The 19,946-nt window shown below is 39.2% G+C and overlaps 1 long non-coding RNA gene across 1 annotated transcript; it reads right to left on the reverse strand.

The window, feature by feature from the left end:
• Positions 1-558: 558 nt before the first annotated feature.
• Positions 559-10,188, reverse strand: LOC141957325 (uncharacterized). Its single transcript, XR_012633098.1, has 4 exons — positions 10,003-10,188; positions 8,467-8,555; positions 8,177-8,311; positions 559-1,420 (listed from the first exon to the last, which is right to left on the reverse strand). It is a non-coding gene; the product is annotated as an uncharacterized LOC141957325 (long non-coding RNA).
• Positions 10,189-19,946: the final 9,758 nt, after the last annotated feature.

The raw sequence follows: 19,946 nt of genomic DNA on the forward strand, positions 1-19,946 counted from the left end.
ACTAATAGGAGTTCACTGACTACAGCATATTGCTTTCAATCCTGCAAAGGCAAGTACAGTTTCCATTACTTCCCTGAACCAAATTTAAATATCCACTGAAGTCACTGGGACTCTACCCACTCACCTCCACAGACCGTGAACCAGGTCCAGATACATAATTGTACAGGAGGGGGCACTAAACCTTATTCCAAAGCCCTTTCTTTAGTACTGCAGCTACATCAGAAGTAGAATTGCAAAAGAGCATAGAAATGCACAATTCAGAATCACATGGGATCTCCTCAAATTCGCAGACAGATGCAAATTACAAGCAATCAAAGACAGGAAGACCTGGATTCGTCTTTCTGCCCTGGAACACCATGTAGTAAACTGCCAACCACAGCATGTAGTCCCACATGTAGGACTGTGGTTTCATGAAAGACTTGATTCAGCATTCTGAGATAGTTTGAACTGAAGTCTTAGTCAGTTGTGACATCTGCATCCTCTGTAAATTCCATGGATGAGGTAACCTGGGTCAAACTATGACGAAAAAAATCCATATTCATTTCACTTTTCCCCAGCTGCTTTTAAGCTTTATTTCCCCCATAAAACTCTACAGTACTTAAATTCTTAACAAACAGGATTTCTTGGTAAATATATCTAGAGTAATACATCTATTAGTAAACTTAAAAATATTATCATGAATGTACTAAGTATAACAGTTACAAAAATAATATTAATGATGACCATGCACATACATTTATTTAATGCAAACTCTCCTCTCTGGACTCAGTCAAGTACAGAGCAGAGTCCTCACCAGCTTTCTTACCTACATTTGCAAAGACCCTTTCTTTGTACTTCATCACAGAAGTTTTGGAAGCACATATATTTTCCTGCTCAGGTTAAAAAAAAAGTCTGAACAGGACATGTGAGTGATTCATCCAAATACTTGACTAGATGTTTCAAAAAAGCCAGATATTTCACCCAAGTCAGAGATTATATAAAGCCTCCGTCAAATCACACTCTCTGTCATCAAGGGGTTTACAAAGCAAGCAACATGAACTACAACATTTTGAAGTAAAGGCTTTCCATGTGTTATCACATACTGCCACGTCATAGTTATCTCGTAGTTTATCTCTCAACTGAACAGCAGGTGTAAGGTGCCTTTCACTTCAATTACATGTGTAACCAGAATATTGCAAGTGTTTCTGACATGGTGTGTATGCATTTCCTTTTTTGTTTGTTTGTTTGGTTTTTTTTGGTTTTGTTCTGAAGGGATAGCTGGTGCCGTCGTTGCCATTCATAGCATCTAGCAGATTCCAACCTGACATAAAATCATTCTTTGCCAATATGAAATATCCGCTGGTCATGACGCACGCTGTTTCTCATCTCTGAAGATGTGAACATGCGTTTCCATATCCTGCTATCTGCTGAGGGCGAGTTTCTGAAAAGGGCAATGGATAGCAGGTCAATGGATAGCAAAATGATTTTTTTTCCCATAAGAATTGTTGTAGTAAAGAGAAGATGCATTCAGTCACTTAATATATACAGACAGGGACAGTACATTGCATTATAAGATCTTTCTCACTTATATACCATTAACATTAACCAGAAAAGTAAGATTTTTAAAGGCTCAGATGCAAAAGGAAGATGTTGCTGCAAACCATGTTAGACAACCCACACAGCTCTATGAGCATCAGTGTGATACACAGACAGCATCAAAACAGAAACAAATATTGTACTGTACACAAGAGCATCCATTTTCTCAGCACTTATTTTATATATGTAAATATTTTATTGGAACAAGAAATACATTCAACAAAATATATGGAAGAAAACATAAATGCATAATTTACAGTAAAGTGTCATCCACACATTAAGGTAGTTCTGTGATGTCCGCTCCTGCTCGTCAGACCTGCTTCGATATGACTAGGCATCTGAGGGAAGTTTTTTACAGAAGATAGGTGGTGGAAGGATGAATGATGGAAAAACAGGGTAATAATGATGGCTAGTAGATCAGAGTATTAAGTAGTTGCCAATGGAATACCAAGATAGTAGGCAGACAAGTCCAGATAACAGATTCTTACTGTCTGTGTGTGTGGGAGGTGTATATATATATAACTGAAAGGAATGGTGTCGGTTTTAAGGTATGATAACCATCAATGTTCAAATATATGTTGTTTATAAAATACAATTTTTACAAGCCTTCTAAGATGTATATAATTGTTTCTGCCCTGGAATGCTTAAAATGAAATGAATTATAATGATATTTCAGTAATGTATTCTACCACAGAAGTTGAAACTAAACATGTCCATCAGGGGAAAAAGGCAGGTGCTGTGTTATTTACATCATGCTTCAAGTGAAAATCACCTAAACAATTTCCAAAACACAGAAATTTTCTCAGTGGTTTACTCAGCTAATAAGATCTATTTCAGTTGAAATCTATTTTCCTGTTGCTACTATCTGAAATTTTATTCTGCCTTTTTGGGAGTATTGCTACAGTAAGAAAGACTTTGAAATAATAGAATGTGCAATAATTGAGCTTTGAGATTATGAGTGTTATTTGGAAGTCTTGAAAAAATGATTGTCAACTTCCCTCAATTAGAATAAAACACAGTAACTCCTATTTCCAGTGATTTCAGCTACAGATGCAGAAGTGATAGAGAGGTATCATCATTTCTATCCTATAATGGTTTTGCTGTCCTTCCTTAAAAGTCTACGTTGATTTAAGGTTCTTTTCCCTCGCAAAATCTTTATGGTAGCTAGCTAGCATAGCTTTCAGATTTTATCTTGCCATATGTTTCAAGTTGTGTGCTTCAGTCTGCATCTGCTGAGTATCTGCTACAGTATGGCTACAACATCAACTCAAAACAATTGGGACTACAGCCTTTATAATAATTACTCTCTGCAGCTGTTGAAATCAGAATCTTTAAAAAAAATGTAAAAGCTGTAGCTTCTCTCCCCCTCTCTCTCCCTCTATTTTTATCTAAAGTAAAAACAAACACATTTTGATGGACTTTTTGAAATGAAAGATAGAAGCAGATTTTTTTCAAGGAATAATATAAACACACACTGCTTTACACTATGGAATAAAGGTATATCTGGCTTTTGCCATGATAGGTGATTTAAAGAAAACTGCATGTGGAAAAAAATGTTGTAGTACAATACATCTTAGATTTCAGAAGTCTCATTTGGAAAACAGTATTGACTAAGTTCTGCTTTTCCACAAAAATTTGCTGGTTGCCAGAAACTGAAGAATTTATTAACAGCTAAAACCCTAGCAATCCTAAGTTTCCCCCTCTTATGGTTTATGAAGGCATTGCCAACCTCTTTATCTCAACAGCTAGACAGCGAAAACAAAATCAACCTGTCTTTCCAGGAAATATATTCAAGCACCTGCATGCCGTTAGATGTGGCATCACTATAATGATTCAGAAGTTATAAAGAAACATACTTACAGCATCAAGGAAGGGTTTGATTCTGTAGTTCATACAGAACTGCTTGATTAGACTAATTCATTCACAATCTGAAAGCAATAGCCATTTTCAGCTGATCCAGTAGTATTATTTTAAAACTGCTGTGATTAAAATGGTAGGATCATACAAAGATTCAGTTGTAAGGCATTGCAGGAAGTCACAAGCAGGATCTCTACTGAGGGCAGACCAGGTTGCTCATGGCTTTGTCCAGCCAGGTCCTGAAATCCTTCAAGGACAGAGGCAGCACGGCCTTGTTGGGTGGGCAACCTGCTCCACTGCCTCACTGTCCTCTAGGGGAAAAAGGTTTTCCATGTATCCAGTTGGAACCTTTCTTCTCTTGTTTAGACTTCCTTTCACTGTCTCTTGCTCTCCCACCATGCACCACCATCAGCAACCTGGTTCTACCTTCCTCATCACCTCCTCTCCTCTCTGTATAAAGCTGCTATTAGGTGTTCCCAGGCCTTCTCTAGATTGAACAAGTCCAGGAGTAGTAACATAAAACAAAAGAAGTTTTTAACACATGTAAAAATAGTAACAGTGAGTGCGGATAGTATTATTACTGCTGCTAAAACAACCATAAATTGGCATACTGTTCCATAGTTAAATAGAAGAAACAATGTTTCTACCCCAAGCGATGGAGGGTGTAGATTTTCAAAGGTGCTTAAGGTAGCTAATTTCCATTACATTTGGTGGAAGTTAGCTATCTGGATAGTTTCAGATATTCACCCATGACACTATAAGAAAACAAGTCACTGTCATCGCAAGCTTAGCCCTTAAAAGACCAGTAAAGAGAACAGTTTACTGCAAGCATGTTAGCAGCCACACCTGTAATACTTTCAAACCTACAAGGAGCACATGCATAAAAATTTGCATACTAGTACCTAAAGAAAGACAGTGCAAGGAAAAATAAAAAGGGAAGGCAATAAATACAGGGACAAAGGATGTATATGTGATGCTCCGGAATATATTTTAATAAGAAACCCAGCTATTTCATTTTTTAGTATGTTGACAAGCCTGCTATACGAATCTCACTACTGTGATGGTGAGAAACTTCATTTTTAAATTTCAAGACTAAATCAAAAGCAATGTCAACACTTTGGGGATTGCATGATACTAAACAATATACCAGGTGAATTGTTCTGGAGGAGTCTTACTCCAGCCACCAGCTGGAGAACTGAAGCTCAGTTCTTCTGTTTGTCTGACTTCTAAGTGTCTGCAGTTGAGGAGATGAACTCTGTCCTTTGGCACTACATTAGTAATGGCTCTCAGGCTCTCTTTTGAATGAGTTCCTCAAAGCCACCCCTTTTCTTTGTGCATCAGGACTTGACACAACATTCAAATTATTAGAATAGTTGTCACAGAAGCATTTGGAATCTTTCTGAAATAGAAAATAAGCCTTTTTGGTTTATTTTTTGATCTACCCAATGATTTACTCTCATTTTGCAAGGATGCTGCTTTTGGCAGGGATTTATTACATTTTCTGATATATGTCAGAAATATCTAGAATGATCAGACAGGTCCCTTCCTGTTATTTTTGTTTTATAAATTTAAGAATTAATAGCTAGTAAATAAATGCAAAGAAAATTACTGCTAGGCCGTAAAATGTTATATCACCATTTTATGAACATTAATGACAATTTAAAAAATGTTGCAGTTCAATCTGCCCAGGCAGACTCTAACTTAACAATTCTGTTACCTAATTAAATCTTCATTACCTATAAAATCAGCCAGCCAACATGGCTATATGTGGATGAAGTTACTAATTTTCTGCGGAACTTGCACCATGTAATACAAGGGCAGGAGTTTAGAAGCTAATTTGGAGACATTGAAAGAAGAAGATGCACAGGAAACATTTTCTTTCAATTATTAAACTACTACTTGTTCAAAATGTGTGGGAATGAAAGATGTACTGGAGTGAAGCTGATGTGTTGCTAATATAAGGTCTACATGGTAAAGCATTAAATGATTCATTCTGATAATCAAGTTCACCTGAACTCAGTTTAAAAATAATTATAGACGTTTTCTTTCTCTTCTTTTGAGAAGCAGTGTACAACTTTCTTTCTCTCTAAATACATAGACCTATATCAGTATAGATATAATCAGTGAGAAAAATATACTAGGGCTAAACAAACAAAAGTATATCTATCAAACTAGTGCTTTTTCTTCTCACCCAACTTTAGAAATGCATGTGGAAAGTGCACTGAATCTGAGCTGTGCACTAGATCCAAGGAGCACCACTTATGAAAAATGTAAATACTTGCAAAAATAGAAGCAGCTGATCCCACTAAGCTGGCAGATGTATTTGAACTCTGTCTGGAGTTCATTGTGACTTTTCCTAATCGTCCAAAATTTCCACAGGAGCTCCATGGTGAAAGCACAGGAGCTGGGCAAGAGGGCTGCTGCACTTTTTTCTGTTTTAATTAATGGGTCTCCAATTCTTAAAGCAAGATAGCAATCAAGTATTTAAATAACAATAGGATTCTCTATTTGTTTTCAGGGACAGGATGAAGATGGTAATTATATGAAGTAAGTCTTGCTCTTTCAAGGTTACTCCTCCCTACTCTGTCTACTTTTTCTCTCCAACTAAATGTAGACTAGAAGCACATGGAGAATAATAAATTATGGATAACAACTTTAATTCATAGACCTCATAACGGAGAACTCTCAGTGATCTCCACTTACTCTCCTATACACCAGCAAACAAGCTATAAATCTTCTGAATATTGTTACTAATATCCCTATCTTTTCCAGTAATTACAAGCAATATCTCAAAAAAATAGTTGCCTTATTCACTCCCACAGTATTGTGGAACAGTTTGATAACCATGGATTTAGTATTAGTGCTGAGTTCAAATAAAGTTTAAGTCTCAATGGAAAACTGAGATTTTAGTCGGTTACTAGGACATATGTAAGATCTTTGCTTTTCTTATATTTTTTTTAGCTATTTTTTTTCCCAAGTAGAAGGTGATACATAGGAAAATTGGGGTAAAAAATAAAACTAGAAATGTTACCAAAATGGATACTGGATCACGTTATTTGCATCTTAATTTAAACCATAATCTCGTTTAAAAGGAATTTTACTTGGTTTAAACCCAGCAAAATTCAGCCATTACTTCTGGAGTACTGGAGGCATGCTAAGTAACTCATGAAATAAAAAATTTCCACAAGAACTTGCTTGTGGCCTGCCAGCATCACTTTAAAGTAAGTGCATACCATTTGGACTATTAGAAATTACAAGTATTTAAGACGGAAACAGCATCTCACCACCAAAAGGAATATGGCAAAAGGAAACCAAAACTGTTACGCAGTGTGTGTCTATAGCAGCAATGGCTGGTACTAGTTAGGGTACTGAGAGCAATATAATAATAGGACCTCAGAGTAAGTTAACTCACCCACATACTCACAGAATTTCATGAAGAACTTCTGCAGCCAGTGATAGCTGTATCTAGGCTAAAAGGCAATGAAGATATACCACATATTCTTCCAAAAGGCCATGGCCCTGAATCAGCTATTAAGACAGTTCTCTCACTTTTAAGACAAACAGGATGGACTTAAGTAAGTGCATAAATAATACCTCAGGTCAGAAGTCATTTACTGGTATACTGGTCCCTTTTGCCAATTCAGGAAAATTTTGATATAGATAAATTATAGTGTAAGTAAAAATCTCAATTTCATATTAACCTCTACAATATCTAATCTGTTTATTTAGATCAGCTTGCATATGCTGTACAAGAGTGTTAAGACTAGGGTTGCCCCTTGAACATGCTATTGGAGTAAATTTGAATAACCAAAATAAATTAGCCCTGGACAGCAGGTATGCAAAGATTATCTTACTAGGTGAAGTTTTATGTTAAATCACAATTCTTTCTCAAGCTTACTATACTAAAATAAAATAGTTCTAAAGATAATAAAAAAGACCACAACCAAGAATGTGAATTTACAGGCGTACAATGTGTCTCTGCAACTCATTCTCACTATTGTTTTTTTACATTCAGCCTCCTACCAGCTGTAACTGAATCATTTTTCCAACTTGTTAAAGAGTGGTTTAACTCTGAAGTTAATGTATTGCTGATTAGAAGGGGAAGGAATTTCCAAAATGAGTTTGAATCTACTCTTTCTCTTATATACACATATATATATATATTCATGTGTAGCCACTGCCGCTGTGTTCCGTATGTTCACACAGTAGGAGTCAACAGTAACAGAAGCTGCCCTGCATGGGGAAGATGGTATTCTTCTGAAAAAACAGGACCCAATTCCTACAGGCCTTCATCCGTGAACAGACTCACCACTCTGAATCACACCAAGAGTCACACATTCCCATCCACTTTTTCCCATGAATGTTTAATAAGGATGATGGTACTGCCCATCTTCTGATCAGGACTTAAAGCCTCAGGATAAAAAGGTCAGAACAAGTGCGAGTAATTATAATGACTATTACACTTAATGTAATAGTCATCCAACAAGTACCTGAACAAGAAAAGTACCTCTGTCTCCCATGGTTTCCAGATAGCCTTTTCTATGTCCAGTTTGTTTACAGGTTAACAGTGCATCCTAGAGACTGCATATGTAATATCTAAAGGCTTTTTATCAAAATTAAAAAATCCAATCACCTAACCATTGTTTATTTCAGTACACACAGATAAAAATCACATTTAACCAACACTATCTAAAATTTCATGGTTTAGCAGGACTTATCTTCAGTAATGCCTTTGAATAAATACCTTGAGAGGGCAATCTGCTGTCACAGGAGGATAATGCACCCATTACAAAGACCTTGTGCCAATATATTAGCTCTCCTTCTGTCATCTCTGGCTCAGACTTCCCCGGCTCATCATTCTGGTCCTTGTGGTTGGCAGCTATTGAAATAACAAAGACCACAGTATATGACGTGAATGAAAAGGAAATAAATCAGCATGCTGCCTACCTCCTAATAGTACCATTTTCCAGATTATCCATGGCTTCCACAAAGGATCCACAAACGCTTTTGGGAAGAACAGGAAGGATTCAATACCTGAGAGACGTTGGATGAAAAAGGTCTCAAATTCAGCCTTCTTAAAGTTTCTCAAGTAAGTGGCCCAGGGTTTCTCTCAAGGACAGCTTCTTCTCAAGCAACATTTAGAGAAAGAAACAAGATGGTAAAGATTACAGGGCCATATTAGCATTTATGGGACACTGTAGCTGTTCCCAAGTCTTTTATAGACCTACTGGCTGATTTAGGAAATAGCACTGCATCCTCTGCCTCAGTTTCACAATCTGCAAAGTGTGAATAATGATACTGACATCCTTTCTTAAAGTGCTGTTGAAACTGTGTATGATGAGCACTTCATAGATGCTGTGTGTATTATTATTCTCTTTTCCTTTTTTTTTAATTTGAGAGGCACTTGGATTTGAGTGAGCTAGATGCCATCTCTAAGAACCTCTCAAAACCTCAGAATTTGGTCCATACAATATAAGAATGACATGGCTGTGCCATCCCCCATGTCATCAAGCAGCATTTGAAAATGCAACATTAATTCAGCATGAGCTCGATTTAGAGACTCAGATCTTTCTGGTTGCCTTGTTAGAGGATTTTGCTTTTCAGGGGGTTCATCCCTCTCCAAAGTGATATGATTTGCAAAAAAGAGCCCACAATGTATGCAATGATTAGTTGCAGTAGTTCAAAAGAAAGTGGAAACCTTTCTGCTTAACAGCAGCATTCACTTCACTAATCTACTACTGCATTTATGCCTCTCTAAAGCCTCACCTCAATCCTCAGAAAACTGAAATTTTGTACACTGCTGCCCTGTTTCATTGAAGCAAATTCTAATTTCCTTCCCCATGTAACCCATAAAAAGACTGTTATTAAATGTCTACATCTTCTTCTCAGTTCCAACTTCTTTTTGTTTTGACCTTATATTCATGTGAAAAAACGGTAATACTCAAAGATTTATACTTGAAGAGCAGGTGAGTGAATGTGTGCAGGGCGCAGAAGAACTGTGATGAATGCATCCATTTTCCAATACACCTTTGATTGTTTAAATAGATTATACAACTGCCTTACAAAGAACATCGAGCAAAAGTTTAGTTTGAGGATCAAATGCATCTTCACCACACATCTTACACTCGTAAACATCCTTATCCTTGTACAAATGCATCTTCATATCTTGGATTATGTATTGAATATACAATTTTGTTGGTGAATAAGTGGCATGACCACTATTCTGTGTATATCATTATCTATTAATAAAGCTATATAAAGCCATAATAAGCCTGTTTACTTGTAGTGACTATATAGCACCTTTAGCACAGAGTGAATAAAAAAGTCCAAAACAGAAAAGAAAATCAAACAATGGGCCAGAAATAATTCTGAAAGGAACAAAATTGGTTGTAGGTTAGCCCTGGTGAGCAGCTTAGCACCTTCCCAACTGTCTTCTCAGTCCCCGCAGTGGGATGGAGGAGAGAATTGCAAGGGTAAAAGTGCAAAAACTCCTGGGTTGAAATAAAGACAGTTTAATAGGTAAAGCAAAACCTGCACATGCAAGCAAAGCAAACCAAGGCATTCATTCACCATTTCTCATTGGCAGGCAGGTGTCCAGCCATCTCCAGGAAAGCAGGGCTCCGTCAAAGCACGGCTCCATCACGTTTAATGGTGACTTGGGAAGACAAACGTCCCACCCTTCCTCCTTCTTCCTCAGCTGTCCTTGCTCAGCATGACGTCATGTGGTGTGGGATATCCCTTGGGGCAGTTGGGGTCAGCTGTGTCCCCTCCCAACATCCTGTGCACCCCCTGCCTGCTCGCTGGTGGGAGACTGTGAGAAGTAGAAAAGACCTTGACACTGTGTAAGCACTAGATCGGCAATAACAAAAACATCCCTCTGTTATCAGCACTGTTTTGATCACACACAAATCCAAAGCACAGCACCACAGGAGCTACTATGAAGAAAATTAACTCCATCCCAGCCAAAACCAGTACAAGACTATAGGTGAATTTCCAAGTAACAGAATCCCACGCTGCTGAGCTCAGCATCCAGTGAGTAGGCAACTTACGGTGGAAATGAAAACCAGAGTTAAGGGGTTCTCTCACAGTGAGAGCCAGAGGAACGTGCGCAGAAAAGAGCAGGGAGAAGAACTGACTGGTTGAAGGTTGAAGGTTGCCCAGCTGGGACAAGCAGACAGGTAGAAACCTGCCTGTGGGCTAAGACAAATGACTGGAAGTGCATGAGGAACAAAGAAACAGGCATACATACGAACCGAGAGTGGCAGAGAACAGCAACAGAAATAATGCGATGGAGGAGGAACATCTTGTCAATATGAGACACTGTTTGACAACGGGAGAATAGGGTGAACAGTGAGTCTGAAAATAAATCTGAACTCTGGGTGACAGAATCAAAGGAATAAATTGCCCTCTGAAAAATGTCATGGACTAAAAAAGTTAGCTCAAATGCAAGCCAGAAAAGGAGAGAGATCTTGGTAAGTCTGCCCTTAGCATAACAGGTAGACTCCCTTTCTTCTTACTAACTGCAATTTTTCAGAACATTAGTGCCAGGAAGGCTTGAACCCTTTTGACTGCCATCCCTAACAAAGAATCATTTCACACATACTGACAGAATGTGAATCTGACCTTGAATCCACCATGTTCCATCTCTTTCAGAGCCTGATCCCGAGACAGCTGATAACAACTGTCTTTCAATCTTTGAGCTGCAGAGTGCCACTAAATAGAATTGGCAAAATATGTTTGTTAGTTATCCACCCTTATCAGAAACTTTCAGCACTCTGTATGAAAATAAGCCCCCGCAGCACTACTTCTACAATTGCACTGATTATTTTAGCCACTGCGAACACATGGGGTGGCCATCTTCAAGTTCGATTTGATTTTTTCTACAATTATTTTTTGCTTTAATGTAAAAAAATGTAATGTGCAGAACACTGTAACCTATTCAACTGAATCAGGATGATATGTTATTGGACATATTTTAATGTGGATGCACTTTTATGTAATCCTGAAATACTTGCTATAGTAGATTGGCAATGTCTTAAAAAATCTTTCTCGATGGATCCTACCATTTTCTTCTTTTTAAAGGATGAACTGTTCTGCAAATTTTTATAGAGCATCTTTCCTGCGATTTTTGACATATGCAAAAATGCAGACTTTAGGACCATTTAAGTTTAAAAATTTCTTTCTCCAGAGAATCATGTCAATCTTACAATGCCTCATTGCCCCATGTGTAAAACAAGAATAACGTTTTTCTTTTCCCTTAAACCATCCCTTGCTCATCCTGTCTACTTAATCTGTAAACTCCCTGTAGCAGGAGCTCTTCCTCACTCTGGCACAGCAAAGCTATTTAAAGGGAGTACAATCACTTCAGACCCTTTTGATCTAATGCAAAAATATATATCATACAGTAATCATCATTCTTACATGGCTATTTCTCACACCCCACTTCCTGTCCCTCCTCACCTTCAAATCTGTTGGCATATTTCTATTGATTTGATAATAAAAAACTGTTTTCAACATTTGTAATCATTGTATCCTTCTCCTCAAGGGCTAATTTTACCCCCCGAAGAACCAGCGTTGTGTACGTAAGGGATATATTTCAACACTTTCACCCTAAATTGTGCTGCATTCCAAACAGTCCAGTCTTAAAAGCCTTTCAATCTTCAAGCATGAAAAAAAAAAAAATTTACAAATTTAGCCTTGGCACAGGTATCCAGTTAAAGGACAGAAGATCAAACACCAAGATTTCAAGGATCTGACAACAGCGTCGCTCTAAGGAACACATGACTGACCAATGGCCTTTTTGTCTCTTGAGGCAGGCCTATTCCTTCCCTGAGTAACCAGCAGACTGGGAAGAAGCAACTCCTTTCATTTTCTTAGGAATTGCTCTTTCTAATCTGCAAGTGCTGATGCAGCACAATCAGGGGCAGACACATTGCAATAAAGGTTGCAAGGAAGAAATTGCAATGCTGGAACGTGGTCAGTGGATTCATTTTAATGGTTCTGCATATGGCTAGATAAAAAAAGCATCATTGATTTCCTGCTGACCCTCTCCTCCAACTTAATGAATGAAAGTTACTCATGTTAAAAAGGCATGCGGCATGAAAAGGTCTGTTACTACCATCAAGACTGTGAGGAAAAACTGATAAACAGGGTTTGAGTTAATACCTGTCACATAAGGAAACTGCCCAGGCTTGGGATGTACAGAATCCAGAATGCTAGCATTGCAAACCAGGGTGAATCTGGTACTATTCCTTTACTGTAATTCCTCCTTTTCAATTCTTATTTTTTGGCATCACTCAGAGAAGCAGTACTTAGAAGGAGCTGAACCCTGCAGGAAATACACCTGCACTACTCAACAATAACTCATCAGTCTTCAACACCTGATCCAGGTTCTTTGGTTCACCCAAGATAAAAAGGGAAGGAAATTGCTTCTGAAGAAGGGGTAACAAATTTCCTTTGGTTCAGATAAGTCCTGAGGAGGCATAAAAGGCTCCAAGTTATCTGCTGTCCTGTCCATCTTCCACACGGAGACCTGTGGGTTCCTCCAAATGTCACTGTTTTTTTCAGTCACAAGCAGACCTAAAACCACTCAGTCTCCACTTAGGTGGATCAAGTGCGGGCTCAGACCAGCCAAGGAATTGTCCCAAGTCACCTAGTTTTCCATCACTATAAATTTATATTCTGTCAAGAATCCTACTTTTATCAACTACACTATTTGTAATGCAAGATACCGAAACACATTGAGAGTAAGTGGCAATAAGTAGCCCTTATAGAAACACTGATTTTTCTAAGTTTACCTTTACTCTTTTGTTCCCTTTCTTCTGCTTTCCAATTCAGATTTTTACTCTTGGATCTTGCCCCTCTTATCACTAAATCCTTGTGTACTTTATTCTTTATCACAGCTGAGAATTATGGGGAGATAAGATGGGACTAGAGGACTGTTTTGTTGCTTTCCTCTATGGACGTGGCAAGAGGCTCCTGGTCAGAAGGAGCTACAGACCAGACTCCATGTCATTTCTTTCACATCTTGCCTTCCAAACTTTCTATCAAAAATACCTCACTTCTTTCCATCCTTCCTCTCATTTTTGTTTTCGTAATGCAAAGGAGAACATCCACAACATGCCCTGATGCATGACTGCTCTGAACGGGTTATCTCCACTTTCCTCCCCTTGGCTAGGTTTGAAAATTAAACATGAGCACACTAACTACTACAGGTAGATGCATTTCACTGGCTTGACTACCGGCCTTGCTTCTGATCTTTAAATTTGTTTTTATCACCTTTCTCCATCTAACACAAGTATAAACACAGAGTGGTTTTGATTTTGGGGTTGAGGATGGAAACTCAGGAACTCCAAATTTTGTCCTTAGATCACCACTGCTTTTTTAAATAGATCTGGGTAAATCTGTTCACGTCTCTAGGGTTCAGTATCTTCTCTAATGTCACATGCTGCCAAGCACTTAATGCTCTCACAAGTATCCGAATTCCTCAAATGAAAGGCAGGACAGAAGTGAAAGCTATTTGTGTACCTACCTTACAAAGGTGTCATGATTTGAGGCTTCATCAACGTAAGACCCTCAGATGAGAAACTGCTCAGTATCAGTATTCTGATTAGATTTGATAAAGCAGATTTTAAAAATTACATAGCTCATACAGAAATCAGTGATCCAAGCAAAAATTTGAAATTTTTCTCCAAAACCAGGCATAGCCTCTATAGAAGGAAGTAAAAATTAATTTTGAATACAGTGATATTTAAATGGTCTTTTATTGTTGATGCAGGAGGGGGTATCTGTGCCTGTGTCCATTGCTGCTCTGTGGGGATTGCTTCCCCCTGGCACCTCAGCAAGGGCACTCCATGAAGAGGCATCCACTTCCTGATGCCTCTAGAGCCCCCATTCACACTATCCCACATGCCAGAAGCTGTTATGGCACTTCTAATGCTGTTCCAACACTAGCTCCTACACCAGCTCATCTGATGTGACATAATCCCAAAATGATTACAGATTGCTTCCTGACTGACAGCACAGTAGCAGAGATAAAAGAAGGACGCTGGCCGAAAAGGGCCTCCAGTCTCCTCTGTTCCTCTGCCAGGACACTGTCTGCACTTGTACTGGCAGCATGGGCAGAACCAGGCAGCAGAGGCCCATATTTGGTAGCTGGCCCAGATTATGCCAGAGCTGACCTTGCAAGAGTCAAATTAGTCCAAGTCTCAGCCACAAGCGACAGCAATGGAACAGATGGGGAGATGTCTCCAGGCTGACGTAAAGACCAACCCCACTCCACTCCATTATGAACAGCCCTACGGAAAGGCTCCTCAGCCCAAGAAACAACTTCACAAGTCAGGCGTTGGCTGAGCCCTTCTGAGAACCGTGCTCCACACTTCTGGAGACACACGGAAGTTCAGCCTGCAGGCAGGCAGGCCGGCTGGCGTGGCTAAGTGTCAGGAGTTGGCTGGAGCCATCAAACAGGGCAGAGAAACCCACTGGCATCCTCATAAATCACATGACACTATGCTCTTTCTTGCTCCTTCACAGCATGCCAGCATTGCAAGCCAGATGTTGCAGAAGTTCTTGCAGGGTAATTTTGGCAGAACGTGACGGGTCTTGTCAAAGATGCTCCTTAGTACAGGGGATCCATCAATTCCTATAGTATTACGGTGTTTTCCTGCTATAGTCAAGTACCATCAAGGACTAGAAAGCACAGAAAGTCAAAGAATTTGGTCTTATGGATGCTGAGAAAAGGGTAAACACAGTGTAATCATTTTAGCAGCATTAACGATCTGATTCTTTGTATTACAGCTATTTTACATCTCCAATACATTATCAGTGCTACTTTTCACACTCTACCACTGTGTATCCCACTGGATTTTCATACAAAAACAATTCTTTGCCCTCAAAAGCGGCTTTCATAATGAAAAAAAAAAAAAAGAAGAGACTTGAAATCTGAAAACTGCTTACTTTTACCTGTCTCAAAAAAGGTTTTAAAACCTGTTTTAAAAAAGGCAGAAGAAAAGGCAACTGAGCCTTCACAAAAGGCAAGCAGGTGGCCTGCAAACTTGATATGTACTGGTCCAACCTAGAGAACTGGATTGATTTTGCTCTTTATGCACTTCTCAGTTAACATGTCAAGCCGCTATGGCTCCTGCATTTTTTGTGCGTAACACTTGCTTCGAGTCTAGTATTTTTATTTTCTTCTTGTTTTCTAACGTAGATCACAAATTTCTAAAGACAATAGCTGTCACCTATTCTTCAAACTCCTTCTTCCCATCCCTCATTCATATTTTATGAAAATTTTGTCTCAGCTGAAGGCATTCTGGGTATTTTGTATATAATGCAAGTGTAATGTTATTTTAATGAATGTTTGTACAGTACTGGTCCTTTAGTTAAATTATGTAAAAAACAGGTGCATTGGACATGGGTAATAAGAAAATAAGTCTGTTTCAGGAGCCTAATTGCTATGCTGATGACTACAATAATAATACTGGCAAGCATTTGCTGATTTTTTTTGTGTAGGACCATTTTTGCAGTGAATAAATACTGGAAGCACAGCTTCTGGGTATTCTTCCACTGCATTTTGTTGGTTTTTGTTGGTTTGTTGTTTTTTTTTTTTTTTTAATTTATTCAAAATATGTGGGTCTCATTTACTCGGATCAGAGACAGCCAAATTTGCAGATAGCTGCAGAAACCCCAATAAATAGGCTTTCTTCTTTGCTATCACTCGTCACAGTTCACCTTTAGCCCAAGTCTGTTTTTTGACCATTTTCTATTTGTGTCTTGCATGTTCTGTTTGAAATACCTTACAACCTAGAGACACTACACCATACACAGTTGATCTAATTCAGAAAAACTTTGCTACCAGTTATGCTGATGTGCTGATACTGAGCAATGCAAAATAACTCCTGACAAACATGAGTATTCTTCTACCACGGCTTGCACCTTAATCAAGCAAAGTCAGCAAAAGACTCTTCTTAATTTCGATGTGCTTTGGCTCAGATCTGCAGAGCCTGGTGTTTAAAGGCATTCGGGTGCCTAGGGGAGCACGAATCACCTTGTGGATTTCCCAGTTGTCATAAAAATATGGCCCAAGTCTCAGATGATTCACTAACAATTCCTTCAGCAATGTTGTAACTGGCAGTATAGATTGCATTCATGCTTAATCCTTGGTGTTAGATAATTTTGCAACGAGTATCAGTACAAATGACAAGAATCTATAACTATGTAGGTATCTCCTGAATTAACACCTTTAATTTAACAGTCTCCAGCTAAACTAACAGAACCAGATTTACAGAAATACAAGGCTGGATGTTGCATTCAACAGTTGCTTTATAATTCAAGGGCAGTTTCAACAATGGAGGGCTTCCATTTTGCAGACTGTACTTCTGAATATGCTGAGCCAAAACAGCATGCACAGCTTCACTGACATAGTAATAACTATTCTTCCAAGACTAAAACTAATTCACTCGCAATTAACAATGGATTAAATGACCAGGAGTGTTGAGCGGTGCTCTATTCAACAGTATTCTCTACTATTCTTGCTAGAAATGTGCTTCCAAAGGAACTATTTTATGCATCTGTTGTAAATGGGAAATGATATTTCAGTTTAACAAAACCTCTTTGTTATGATGCACAACCATTGTTAATGGATTATGCTTTTAATCCACTTTGCCACATAAATAGAAAATGTATGGTTTGATAGGATTAAGCATTTATCAGAGATTTTTTTTATTATTATTAGTGCTTTTGAAACACAGAGTTATTTTCTACAGAATTTTTTTTTGTACTAGTAAGTGTTTTAACTTCTTCAAAATAAATGTTTATTTTGGACTTTTAAGCCAGGCAGTTGCTGCTTTCCCAACAGATCAGTGACTCACTCATACTCCCATTAACTTCAATGGGAAGAGGAGCACGGCCCAAGAAAATAATCTGTGAAAAACCTAATCTATATTCTGTCAACCCAACAGACATTAAAGGAATTAATTACAAATCTCAGAAATGAGAACAGTTGAAATGACATAGCACATAAAGATATCTTTTATAATTACCTTGACAATTTCTAATCATATTTAAATTCCTGTAAAGTTATCAAAACATTTGAGTAATGTGAGTTTGAGATGTTTTCTATTTACTCAGAATTCAAAGAGCTCCTTTCAAGTGAAAGGTAGAAACAGCTTTGAAGAGAAATGACAAAGGAGTGAGGGAAATCCTAAACAAATCATACTTCTGATTTAAGTATTAAGTCCTTAATGTAATCTTCCACATTTCTCGTATTTCTTACAGACTTTCAACAACACATTCAGTATTGATCTGAGAGCAAAATAGTAATCGAATATTTTTTCTGAATACTATTTTAAGCATAAATTGTAAAATTACTCTGTATGTTTTGCCTGTTTGAAAAGCGTAGCTGTATAGCTCGCCTTTTAGGCTGTGCACCATGCCACTGGAAGTTATTTGCAATATTTACAAGACTTCCTCATCCCCACTCCCACTGACAGAAAATATACAATATTCATTAATTCGATGCAAATGAAGGAACAGTTAATCACCTGCTTTAAAAACAAGGTGCTTGGGCACTATTTAATTCCCTAAACCAGCAAACCATGTATTTGTATTTATGCAAATTGATCTTGCCATTGGCATGTTTAAAACAAAACACATACTAAAAGAACCAGTGAATTCTGGCCTGTAAGGCCTTTCATCTTTTATGTTTGTTTGCATTTAGATAATTTTTCTGTCTTTTCTTCCAGCCATGGCCCTACTAGCTCCAACAGGTTTGCCCGTATCAATAAAGAAGGCAGGATTAGGACCCTAATTTGACATGGACCCCAAGCTGTCGCAAAACCACACATACTATTAAAAGCACTAGAAGTTAAAAACATACTACAAATACAACTTTGAAATGGATTAGGTGGTCGTCTCAATTTAACTCTATACAACGCCCCGGTCAAGATTTTGAGGGGGTCTCCAGGCTCTACAGCAATAAAAATACTAAATATCCCTACTAATGACTACTCTACTGCTTTTAAACATGCCAGAAAAAAAACACTGAATGGAAAATATTAATCAGCCTCAACATGAAGGCAGAAAGATTATTGATCTTAAAAGTAGCTTCTTTTTTTTTTTTTGAATCTGCTCAGTAATATGACCATAAAGAGAAATCTGCTGAGAAAACAAAGGACAACAGAGCTCTGCTGAGCAGTAAGCTTAGAAAGTAAAATTTCTTTAAAATTGATTGCATAGCATGGCTTACACAGTAAGAAAGAGAAGAATAATAATAACATGGAAGAACTGAACGATGTTTTGAAGACAATACTTTAAAGTTCTAAAAGTGAAATATCCTTACACCACTCCACAGAAAACAGGCACAGTACATGAGGAAAAAAATAACAGGCTGTGTTATTCTAAACCTACTCTGTTACCATGATAAGGTTTAAGTGCTCTTAGTTGTTAGTCATCATGAGAAATGTTTTGAGAATAGCAAATATATTTGCAGAACCAACTGGTTAAGTCTGTCTTTGATTTCCAGGAGTTTTGGGGAAGTTCCCGTTTAAGAATTCACATCATCACATGGTGAAGTAAAATTGACACTTCGGATTTCACTACTAAAAAGTCCCTCTGGAGAGACCAAATGATGTGCATTATTCATATTTTTAGATTTTGGGCACCAGGCTCACTTCATGTGACAGCGTGGGCTACGTGTTGATCACACTGTACCGGCAGCCGAGAAACTCGCTGTGCGACTTGAGGGTGCTCACTTTCCCTCTCGGTGAAACAGCAGTGCTTACTCAGACCGAAACGGGAGGAGAACGAAGCCCTGTGCAGGCAAGCACTGTTTCTGGATTACATTACTTCGACGAGGGAATCTTTCTGACCTTTAGGGCAGCCGAATCCAGAGCGCCGAATGGTCCCTCCTTTGCCCTTCGGCGCATTTCTTCTTGCAGCGAAGAGTGTTGGGAGCTCTTTTCCCTTCCTTTACCCAATCCTCTGCTAAATTAGTTGCATCAGATTAATCTGATTGTTACTCCTTTTGACGAGGGAGAGGATAACGCAGGACCCACCACGTTTCTAAACCCGCAACGTGGGTTTGTTAATTATTTGCTACCTTTTGAGTCGAAACACTGGCACCCAGACGTGCACCCTGAGCACAGAACCAGCCAAGGCGCCCGTGCCCCCCGCCGAGGCGAAGGGGGTGTGTGTGTGTGTGTGTGGGGGGGTGTGTGTGTGTGTGTGTGTGTGTGTGTGTGTCGCTCCGCCCGCCCCGGCCCGGCCCCCGGCTTCGGGGCGCCGCCTGTCGCCCCCGGGGCAGGCCCGCATCCCCCGACCCGGCGGGGGGCCGCGTCCCCAGCGGCCGGGGCGGTGGCCGGGGCGGCCGGCGGGGCTTCCCCCGCCCCGCTGCCTGCGCGCCGGGCGGGGGGCGGGGGCACGGGGGGGCAGGACTAGCGCCGCCGCGGCCGCCGCCGCCGCCCGGCTCCGCCTCTCCCGCCGCAGCTCCCAGTCCTGGAGCGCCGCTCGGCTGCCAG

This window comes from Athene noctua, chromosome 1 (assembly GCF_965140245.1).
Source record: "Athene noctua chromosome 1, bAthNoc1.hap1.1, whole genome shotgun sequence".
Classification (NCBI taxonomy): Eukaryota; Metazoa; Chordata; class Aves; order Strigiformes; family Strigidae; genus Athene; species Athene noctua.